This window comes from Geotrypetes seraphini, chromosome 3 (assembly GCF_902459505.1).
Source record: "Geotrypetes seraphini chromosome 3, aGeoSer1.1, whole genome shotgun sequence".
Taxonomy (NCBI): domain Eukaryota; kingdom Metazoa; phylum Chordata; class Amphibia; order Gymnophiona; family Dermophiidae; genus Geotrypetes; species Geotrypetes seraphini.
The window spans coordinates 403236234-403246871 of NC_047086.1; the positions used below are offsets into that span (position 1 = coordinate 403236234).

The 10638-nt window shown below is 45.4% G+C and overlaps 1 protein-coding gene across 1 annotated transcript in view; it reads right to left on the reverse strand.

Moving 5' to 3' along the window:
- HSP90AB1 (heat shock protein 90 alpha family class B member 1) overlaps positions 1 to 9198 on the reverse strand; it is a 34595-nt gene extending 25397 nt beyond the window's left edge. The window contains exon 1 of the mRNA XM_033936406.1: positions 9045 to 9198. The gene's annotated coding sequence lies outside the window, so the exon portion shown is untranslated. The remainder of the gene's footprint in view (positions 1 to 9044) is intronic.
- Between the last annotated feature and the right edge of the window lie 1440 nt (positions 9199 to 10638).

A 10638-nucleotide genomic window follows, 5' to 3' on the forward strand; every position in this document is an offset into this window, starting at 1 on the left:
GATTTGCTCTACCAGCTGGCTTGCTATTAATCTTGGCCAAACCGGAGAGGAGCCAAACAGCCTGCACTCAAACTTCTGATAAATCAGGGATGCAAGCAGCTACTCAGGGGATGGCCCCTGAGCTCCAAAAATATTACAGCAGGCTGGCTAAACAGGTGTCCCTGAGGGCTGATCCTGCTAGCAGCAGACTTCTGCTACTTGAGTCTGCGTCTTCTCCCAGGCAGAGGTCCTAATAAGAGGAAACCTCTGGGCACTGAGCCTCAAACTTAAAACAGAATCTTCCCCCCACCAAAAAAAAAATAAAAAATAAAAATAAAATAAAACTGCACAACAGATCAGAAACATCTGAGCAACTTGCTTGCAGAAGAAAAAATGAGGGGGCAAACAAGCCTACTGGCTAGAAGGTGGAGTTGAAAGATGTGTGATATTCTGCAAGCAACCTGCAGGCTACTACACATTGCACCAGAAATCTATTTTACTCTAAGGATCCTGCCAGGTACTTATAATGTTTATCAAGCCCAATATCTAGGGCCACTTTACTGGGACAGCTCAAAGGTTCATATACTTATGAGCAGTACTACCTTACAGTGCCTGCTCACATCAGTACATTTCCTCCAGTTTGGAGGATTGTGGGTATCATTTGATACCTGGGCAACAATCTATGCCTTACAGGTCAGAAGCAGAATTATAGAGTTCTATGAACAACAGTCTTCAGTTGAATCAGTATACTACCAGCAGCCAATGAAGTCAGCCAACGTGGGTGTAAGATGTTTCAACGTCCATCTAGTAGCATTATTCCAGAAGCACAGTACTATAAAATAAGATCCTGTTTCCCCTAGGCTCAGTGGAGCTATTTAGTCACATGCATAGAATGAAGTAGCTCTATAAAAAGCTATTTGGCTATCCATCTTTACCAAGTAAACAGACTTACAAGATAACGAAGAAAACTCTTAGTATCATAAGAATAGGCTTACTGGGTCAGACCAATGGTCCATCAAGCCCAGTAGCCCGTTCTCACGGCGGCCAATCCAGGTCACTAGTACCTGGCCAAAACCCAGCGTAGCAACATTCCATTCAGAACCTCAAAGAGTAGCAATATTCCATGCTACTGATCCAGGGCAAGCTGAGGCTTCCCCCATGACTTAACAAGACCATGGACTTTTCCTCCAGGAACTTGTCCAAACCTTTCTTAAACCAGCTACGCTATCCCCGCTCTTACCATAACCCCTGGCAATGCGTTCCAGAGCTTAACTATTCTGAGTGAAAAAAAAATTTCCTCCATATAAGGGCGAGCCTATGCTAATTTTCCCCAGAGCAACCCTTCCTAATGTTCTTCCCCTACCTGTAGCCTTTTTCTCAGAATACTGTAGTTCTCACCTTTCTACCTTTTGTTCAAGTTTTAAAATCTTTGTATGTATTTAATCAGTGTATGTTTTATGATTATTGTACATCGCTTAGAAGCCTGATTAGATGGTATAAGAAATTTTAAATAAACTTGAAACTTTTAAAAGTATTTCCCTGTAACTTCATTGAGAGCACCCCAGTCTTTGTAATTTTTGATGAGTGAAAAATCATCCACTTGTACCTGTTTCTATTCCACTCAGGATCTTGTAGACTTCAATCCTATCTCCCCTCAGCCGTCACTTTTCCAAGTTGACGAGCCCTAACCGTTTTAGTCTTTCCTCATACGAGAGGAATTCCATCCCCTTTACCATCTTGGTCACTCATCTTTAAACCTTTTCTAGCACCACTATATCTTTCTTGAGATAAGGAGACCAGAACTGAACGCAATACTACAGATGAGGTTGCACCATGGAGTGATACAAAGGCATTATAAAATTCTTAGTCTTGTTAACCATCCCTGTTTTAAATAATTCCTAGCATCCTTTTTGGTTTTTTCGCTGCTGCCACACATTGGGCAGAAGGTGTCATCCTATTGTCTACAATACCTAGATCCTTTTTTCAGCGCTAACCTGTGTTGAGACCCCTGTACTTTTAACCTGTCTTATTCATATCCTACCCCCAGCAGGGCTACAGGGAGGAGGAAGACTAGTAAATATGGAAACCAGGGAAGGGAGGAGCTTATAGGAGGAAGAAGGCTCAGCATTTTATTCATCCCACCCTTAGTAGCTGCTAAAAAAAGCTTAGTTAATACAGAAGCCTAGGGGGAAGGCGATGAGCTTAGAGAGGAAAAGAAGATCATAACATAATTGCCATACTGGGACAGATAAGTCCATCAAGCCCAGTATCCTGTTTCTAACAGTGGCCAACCCAGGTCCCAAGTACCCAGCTAGAACCCAAGTAGTAAAACAGATTTCATGCTGCTTATCCTAAGAATAAGCAGTGGGTTTCTCCAAGCCATCTCAATAATGACCTATGGACTTGTCTTTTAGGAAATTATCCAAACCATTTTTAATCCCCACTAAGCTAATTGATTTCACCATATTCTCCGGAAACAAATGCAAGAGTTTAATTAAATGTAGTGTGAAGAAATATTTTCTCCCATTTGTTTTAAATCTACTACTTAGTAGCTTCATCACATGCTCCCTAGTCCTAGTATTTTTAGAAAGAGCAAACTAACGATTCACATCTACCCTTTCCACTCCACTCAGTATTTTATAGACCTCTTATCATATCTCCCCTGAACCATCTCTTCTCCAAGCTGAAGAGCCCTAGCTGCTGTAGTCTCCTCAGAGGAAGTCATCCCAAACTTTTTATCATGTTTGTCGCTCTTCTCTGTACCTTCTGTAATTCCTCTATATCTTTTTGGAGATACGGCGACCAGAACTGCACATAGTATTCGAGGTGCAGTCGTACCATACATAGAGCAATACAAGGGCATTATAACATTTTCATCTTTTGTTTTCTATTCCTTTCCTGATTAATTCCTAACATTCTATTTGCTTTCTTAGCCGCTACGGCACATTGAGCAGAGGGTTTCAACATATCCTGAACAATGACACCTAGATCCTTTTCTTGGGTAGTGACTCCTGACATAGGCCTAAACTCACCGATCTGGATCGTTGCTGGGCGATTCTTAGCTGAGTGACCGATTCACAACAGATTCTGCATGCAAATGATCTGATCGGACGCAGGCCCTACAGCGATCCCATGGATCCATAGGATTGCTGTAGAGCTATTGAAATATGCGCAGATTATCCTTGCTGGTTGTAGATGCAATTTGCGCATGCGCTTGTTCTTTGCACAAGCAAGCTCAAATTAAAGGGGGTGGAGTGGCTGCAGTTTTTCTTGCTGGCCTTACAAATGGACATTTTAAAAGGAATGATTTCAATTTTGTGCAGCCAGATTATGGAACAGAACACGTTTTAAACTCGCGGGTTAAAACCACAGGCTTGCACTGCACTTTTTGCAGACTATATAAAAAGGGAATTTGTATGCATATGTAACCTTAATATTGCGATTTCAGGGTGGCAGAGAGCAGGAGAGTCGGCAAGGAGAGTAAGCAACTGGTCCTCAGCAGTCGCTTCATTTCAGATCGGCAAACGCAATCTGTGTTTCTTCTTCTGCTTAGTGAATCGACGGTTTCCTACTTATGCATGAAAACATAATAAACCAGACTTGACACGATCATGTTTCAGCCTCAAAAGGCCTGTCTCAGGAGTCTTGATGTTACTTGATAAAGCCATAGGTGTATGAATCCATACGTCCAAATTTTAAAATAAGATCTGGTTGGTTTAATAAATGGACTGAGCACCATCTGGTCTCCATTTTTGTTTTCCTCACTCTTGTGAAGGCAATTTCTCCTGGTTGTCTCTTTTCCTACTTATGCATGCCATTTCCCCTCATTTGCATGGGTGGATCGGATTGGAGATTGATCGCACAGCAGTTTAATGAATCGGGTCGGGAAACGATTGCAAAACCATCGGTACAGGATCAGTAAGTTTAGAGAATCTAGCCCATAGAACCCAGTATCATGTAACTATAGTTTGGGTTCCTCTTTCCCACATGCATTACTTGCTCACATTAAACATCACCTGCCATTTTGCCATCAGCATCTTATTCCCCTCCCCCCCAGCTTTCTGGAGTAACTAACTGTCTTCTTCCTCCTATAGCCCCTGCTGGCCAGTGGGGTGGGGGGTGTAAAGATGCTGATCTTTTCCCAGTTGCAAGAGGGGAGGATTTTTGTTTCCTTTGTGACAACGTATGTAATGCTATCGAAAGATTAGGTTACTTACCTCTGCTATCTTTTTCTTGTAAATATTCTCTGGGATCTACACCATAGGGTTATCTCTCTTTCAGCCTTAAACTGTAGGGAACTCAAAACCAATTTCTAGCCACTCCCTCTGTAGTCATCTCCTGTCACTCACTCCTGGATATTCAGTTAGTGCACAAGCCAGGTAGATCAATATCAGAAAACAGGAAACAAAAGAAGAGAGGGGAGGCGGGGACTCATGAATAACAATTTCAAAAAAATTAGAGACCAAAAGCCAAACTTTGTATAAACATCAAATCTGAAAATTAAACAAATTGAACACAGCATAAATTTGGATAAAAGAGACATCCTGAGGGGTCAGAAGGGGAAACTACCCGGGAATCCCTCAAACCTATCTTGAAGCAACAAGCATGGCATTCACAATTAGTAATTCCAAAGACAGAAATCCAGGTTACCAGTCACTGGGCGCGAATCGGACAGAAAAACAGGGCGGTGTGTAGATTCGAGAAGATATTTACAAGAAAGAAGATTAGCAGAGGTAAATAACCTAATGTTTCGTTCTTGTACAATAACCTCTGGAATCTAAACCATAGGGATGTATCAAAGAAGTCCCAGCACCTCAAGGGGGACCGATGAGCCCACAGCCAGGAGCGAAGCCCCAAAAGCTGCATCTTGCTTTGCCACCACAACAAACCGGTAGAACTTCAGGAAAGCATGCAGAGAGACCCAAGTGGCTGTCCTACAAATTTCCTCAGGAGAAAACAGCTGATTCGCCCAAGAGGAAGCCATTCCTCTGGTAGAATGATCCTTCACCCCAAAGGGAGGCTTCTTCCCTGTTGACACATAGGCAGTGGCAAGCGACACATGAAACCATCGTGAGATGGTAGCCTTATAAGCAGGTCTACCCCCTTTGGGCAGGACCCGCCAGCATAAATAGAAGATCCGAAAGACGGAAGTCATTCGTGGCCTCCAGGTATCTCAGGAGATGCCGCATGTCCAGAGAAAGCAAACATGGTCCTTAGACTTGGAGCAAAAGCAGGCAGCCAAACTTCCTGATTAACATGGAATGCTGAAACCACTTTCGGAAGAAAGGAAGCCACTATCCTTAAAAAATACCACAGAAACCGTGAAGCTGAGAAAAGGATCTCTGCACGAAAGGGCTTGAAACACCGATACCCTACATGTCGAAGTGACAGCTAGAAGGAAAAACAGTCTTGATGGTAAGATCTTTCAGAGAGATCTGATCCAGAGGTTCATAGGGTTCAAAGTGGTCAGGAGCTTGGAGCGCTATGGGGCCCTGCATGAGCAGCCATGGATGGCAAGGAAGTTGCAGACCCTTCTCTATGCTCAACTGCACCAGGTCTGCGAACCACGGTCTTCTGGGCCAGTCCGGGGCCACCAGGATCACCTGGCCCACTTGAGAGGCCACTCAGCACAGAACATGCCCTATCATGGGCCACGAGGGAAAAACAGAGGAGCTCTCCCTGGGGCCAAGGCTGTACCATGGCATCCAACCCTTCGTTGCTGACATCTCTGCGGCGGCTGAAGAATCTGTCTGCCTTCTAACATCAGATCAAAAGAAGGGTAGCCCCCCCGCTGAACTATGGACTCTAACGTTAGCCTGGACAGGGACCATTCTCCTGGGTTCAGAATATGTCGACTTAGAAAACCTGCCTGAATATTGCCCACACCTGGCACGTAAGCCACAGGGACCCCCCAAATTGCCAAACCAGCGTGCACACAACTTACAGTGGCAGGAGCTGCATAGAACAGAATGGTAGGCAAGTTTAATACAGAGCAGAGATTAGTACCTCAGGAGCTGAGAAAAATGGATTTCAGGTCTTCTGACCACCTCACCTTCCCTGCCACCTCAGTCAGTGACTACCAGGACCTCTCAGGGTAATTAGGAAAGACACGTGGTGCAGTCCCTATCGCAACTCCATGGGACTGCACAGCCTGAGCTCTACCCCTTAGTGGACAAACCTGGGGCAAGAAGACTCCCGATCCTGGAGCCTGATCTGACCTGCAGGCTGTCCAGGGGGCTTACTGCAATGATACTAACAGAAGCCGACTTTCAGGAAATCTGCAATTTCCCACCGAAGGATTTCCCTGCAGGGTGAATCCACAGCACCATAGGAACATTAGAATAGCCTTACTGGGTCAGACCAATAGTCCGTTCACTAGTACCTGGCCAAAACCCAAGATGTAGCAATATTCCATGCTACTGATACAGGGCAAGCAGTGGCTTCCCCCTTTTGTCTCTCAATAACTTCAAGAAATGATGGGATAAACATGTGGATTCACTTCCAGGAATTGCTTAGAGGGAGTGTTCTTTTAAGGGGAGGGTTCATTTAAGGGGGCAGACGTGTTGGGGCGACGGCCCTTTTCTGCCATCATACTCTATGTTTCTATAACAGACTATGGACTTTTCCTCCAGGAACTTATCCAAATCTTTCTTAAAACGCTACGCTATCTGCTCTTACCACATCCTCTAGCAACGCGTTCCAGAGCTTAACTATTCTGAGTGAAAAATTTTTTCCTCCAATTGGTTTTAAAATATTTCCCTGTAACTTCGAGTGTCTCCTAGTCTTTGTAACCTTTGAAGGAGTGAAAAATCGATCAACTTGTACCCGTTCTACTCCACTCAGGATTTTGTAGACTTCAATCCTATCTCCCCTCAGCCGTCTCTTTTCCAAGCTGAAGAGCCTTAACCGTTTTAGTCTTTCCTCTTACGAGGAGTTCCATCCCCTTTACCATCTTGGTCGCTCTTTTTTGAACCTTTTCTAGCGCCATTATGTTTCTTGAGATAATGAGACCAGAACAGAACGCAATACTCCAGATGAGGTCGCATTATAACATTCTTAGTCTTGTTAACCATCCCTTTTTTAATAATGCCTAGCATCCTATATGCTTTTTTGGCCGCCGCCACACATTTGGCGGAAAATTTCATCATATTGTTTATGACACAGATCTTTTTCTTGGAAGCTAATCCCCAAGGTGGACCCTAGCATCCAGTAACTGTGATTCAAGTTATTCTTCCCAATGTGCATCACTTTGCATTTGTCCACATTAAATTTCATCTACTATTTGGATGCCCAGTCTTCTAGTTTCCTAAGGTCTGCCTGCAATTTTTCACAATCCGCATGCATTTTAACAGCTTTGAACAGTTTAGTATCATCTGCAAATTTAATCACCTCACTCATCGTTCCAATTTCAAGATCATTTATAAGTTAAATAGCACCGGTCCCAGTAGAGACTCTTGTGGCATTCCATTGTTTACTCTCCTCCATTGAGAAAAATTACCATTTAACCCTACCCTCTGTTTTCTATCCAATAACCAATTCCTAATGCACAACTGAACTTTGCCACCTATCCCATGACACTAATTTTCTCAGGAGCCGCACCAAGAAATTGACTAGAACTTTTAGAAAAGAAAATAAAGCACAAGCAGAAGAGATAGCCCTTACAGCTAAGGCTTTAGAAAATGAAACTGAATATCCAGGGGTGAGTAATAAGAGATGACCACAGAGGAAGTGGCTAGAAATTGATTTTGAGTTCCCTACAGTTTAAGGCTGAAAGAGATAGATAACCTTATGGTGTAGATGCCAGAGGTTATTGTACAGGAATGTAGTTTTATATGTTTGCACACCTCCAAGAACGATAGAGTTCAGCAGTTAAATGATACCCTTGGTTTATTTATACATGTTAAGCCACTCCCCTGTCTCCATAGTAACTAATTTTTTTCTTCTCCTTTAGCCCTGGCCGGGGAGTGAGATGCTGGTCGCTTCCTTTATGAACCCCTCCCCCAGGTTTCTGCCGTACCTAGGGCAGGATACACAGAGCTCCGGCACCCCAGTGGAAAACATCAAGTTGAGAGCAATTTTTGTTTGCCGTGCTATATTCAGCACAAATAAACATGCAAATTACATGACTGCTATTTGTGCGGAGTCCCTCTATGAAAGGGGAAGGAACCATGCCTGGTGCCTTGAACGTGGGCCCAGTGTAGTGCAGGGTTACGAATGTGGCGTTTCATGTCATTTGGAAGCAACTGTTGTGCAAGTTTTCTGCGCGTGTATGCCCCACGTCTATGGCCAAGACGCAGCTTTTAAGACACAGGCGACACATGCACAAACAGCTCAGTCAAGTGCCAGACCTGGTTTTGCAAGAGGCGGTTTTGGTTGTTGCCCGTGTGCATTACAAAAGGCGCGCATTTTAACACTAAATGAGCTCCTTATGATGAGATTATTGGTGGCAGCCCCTGAAAACCCTTCTGTGCAGCAGAGGCTGAACTTGCAAGCTAGACTGGTTGCAACCAGTCTTACTTCCATGGTAAGCTATTGAGCATTGGGCCCTAGTTCTGCCTCCCTGCTGGGAGGGGGAGGGGCTTTTAAAGAACAGGGTTATCAGCAGCATCTTGTTCCCCCCCCAGCATAGTTACCAGGAGAAGGAAGACTAGTTTCTATGGAAACAGGAAAAGGAGGGGCTTGCAGAGGAACATCTTATTCAACCCCTCCTCCCCCAGTAGGAGTTAAGGGGGGGGGGGGGCTCAGCATCTTACAGCCCTTAACCTAAGCAAGTGCTAAAGGAAACGAGGGCAAGGGGAGGAGCTTAGAGAGGAAAGCGGTTCGGCGATCGCTATGGAGACGGAAGAATGACGGGGGAAAGCATCCCGCGCAGGCGCAAAGCGTCCCCACATCGCCAGCGCGCCACAAACGCCGCCAGTCGCTCTCGCGCCCGCCGCCACGGAGCGGAAGTGACGTCCAAGGTCGGCGGGGCGCCGCTGCGCCCCACGTGCCCCGGCCCTCGACCCGTCCGGCAACGGCTCGCCTATCCGCCGTCACGACCGTATCGCGACCGCCGCCTCCCTTACCTTGGCTGACGGGCTGTCGCTGGGGGGAGTCGCGGAGACGGTGCCGCTGGTGGTCCGGTCCCTGGAGGGAGAATGACAGGCAGCTGCGGCTCCTGGAAAAGAAAGAAGGGCGAGCAGCCGCGTGCGTCTCCCTTATATAAGCCCGGCAGGGGCGCAGCACCGCCCTGCAGATCCCTCCGCGGTGGGAGGCGCCGGGGAAACGCCACATTGCGTCATGGGGGAAGTAGAAGAGAAACGAGAGCCGGTCGTTGCCCCCCAAGTTCCTCCTGCGCTGGCAACGAACTCTTTGTATCCAGGGAGATGCCACAGTCGTGGGATCGAAGTGAAAGACTCTCAAATTGTGGAATTTCTTTTTTTTTTTTTTTTTTTTTTTAATATCTTTATGAATTTCCAAGTAGGAACAGTGCAATACATAACAGAAACAGAAAGAAGCACCTTTAACTTACAGAATTTGAAATCATCATTCCCCCCCACCCTTTTAAAAATCAATGATGAAAACGAAATTATTCATAGCAAAATAAAATACCTCCCGCTCCTCCTCCTGGATATGTATGTGCATGGAAAAACAAACCTATATTAAAGAGAGAGATCAATGACAGATGCAGTAAAATCTGCCAATGGGCCCCAAACTAATTAAACACCTTATTATTCCCACATTCATTTTTTCATATTTGGAACTAGAACAAAGATTTGCCCACCCCAAAGGGAAGTTGAGACGATCAGAGCTCTTCCAATTTCGTCTTATCATCTGAATGGCTATCCCTGTCATCATCAAGAAAAGCCGACATTTATATGTATCCATTGGGGGGTTTAACATGCAACAAGGTGCCACAGAGTAGAATTTCAAATACAGTTACTGCATATGTAGCATAAGGAAAACGTTTCTGACATTAAAGACCGAGCAGGAAAAATGCTTTTCCACCTAGGGCCAGCCCAAGGGTAGGCAAAACCTTCAGCTGTTCTCCTTATGCTAGAGCAGTTCAAAGTCCTCCCACACCCCACAAATCCCTATACCTCCCCTCCCGTAAAAACATAACATACGCCATACTAGGACCGACGGAAGGTCCGTCAAACCCAGTATCCTGTTCCCAAAAGTGGCCAACCCAAGTCACAATAGGATTACCAGATTTGTTCATGCAAAAAAAAAAAAAAAAAAAGAGTTCATGGCCCTTCACTGTGCCACATCCAGGCCCACCCTTTTCTGCCTCCAGAGGTCTGCACGGGAACGGGGATCATGGGAATCCCATGGGTCCCGCGGGAATCCCCCCTAACCCACGGGACTCCCATGGAGACCCCCCTCTGGCCCACGGGACTCCCACGGGGACCTCCCTCTAGCCAACGGGACTCCCACGGGGATGGAAGGCTTTGGAAGCAGGGTTCGTCCATATAATATAATGGACACGTCAGCCTTAGTAAAAGAAGGAGTTTATAAGTTAATTACCTGAACAGAAAACAAAAAAAGGGTTCCACCAAAGAGATTCCACAAGGAAAACAGCAGCGCAAACACAAAAGAAACTGTGGAATTGATGATCCTGTCAGAAGTAATTGCTGCTTTTTATGGGGATGGGCGGGGATGGAGGTAATTCCTTGCGGG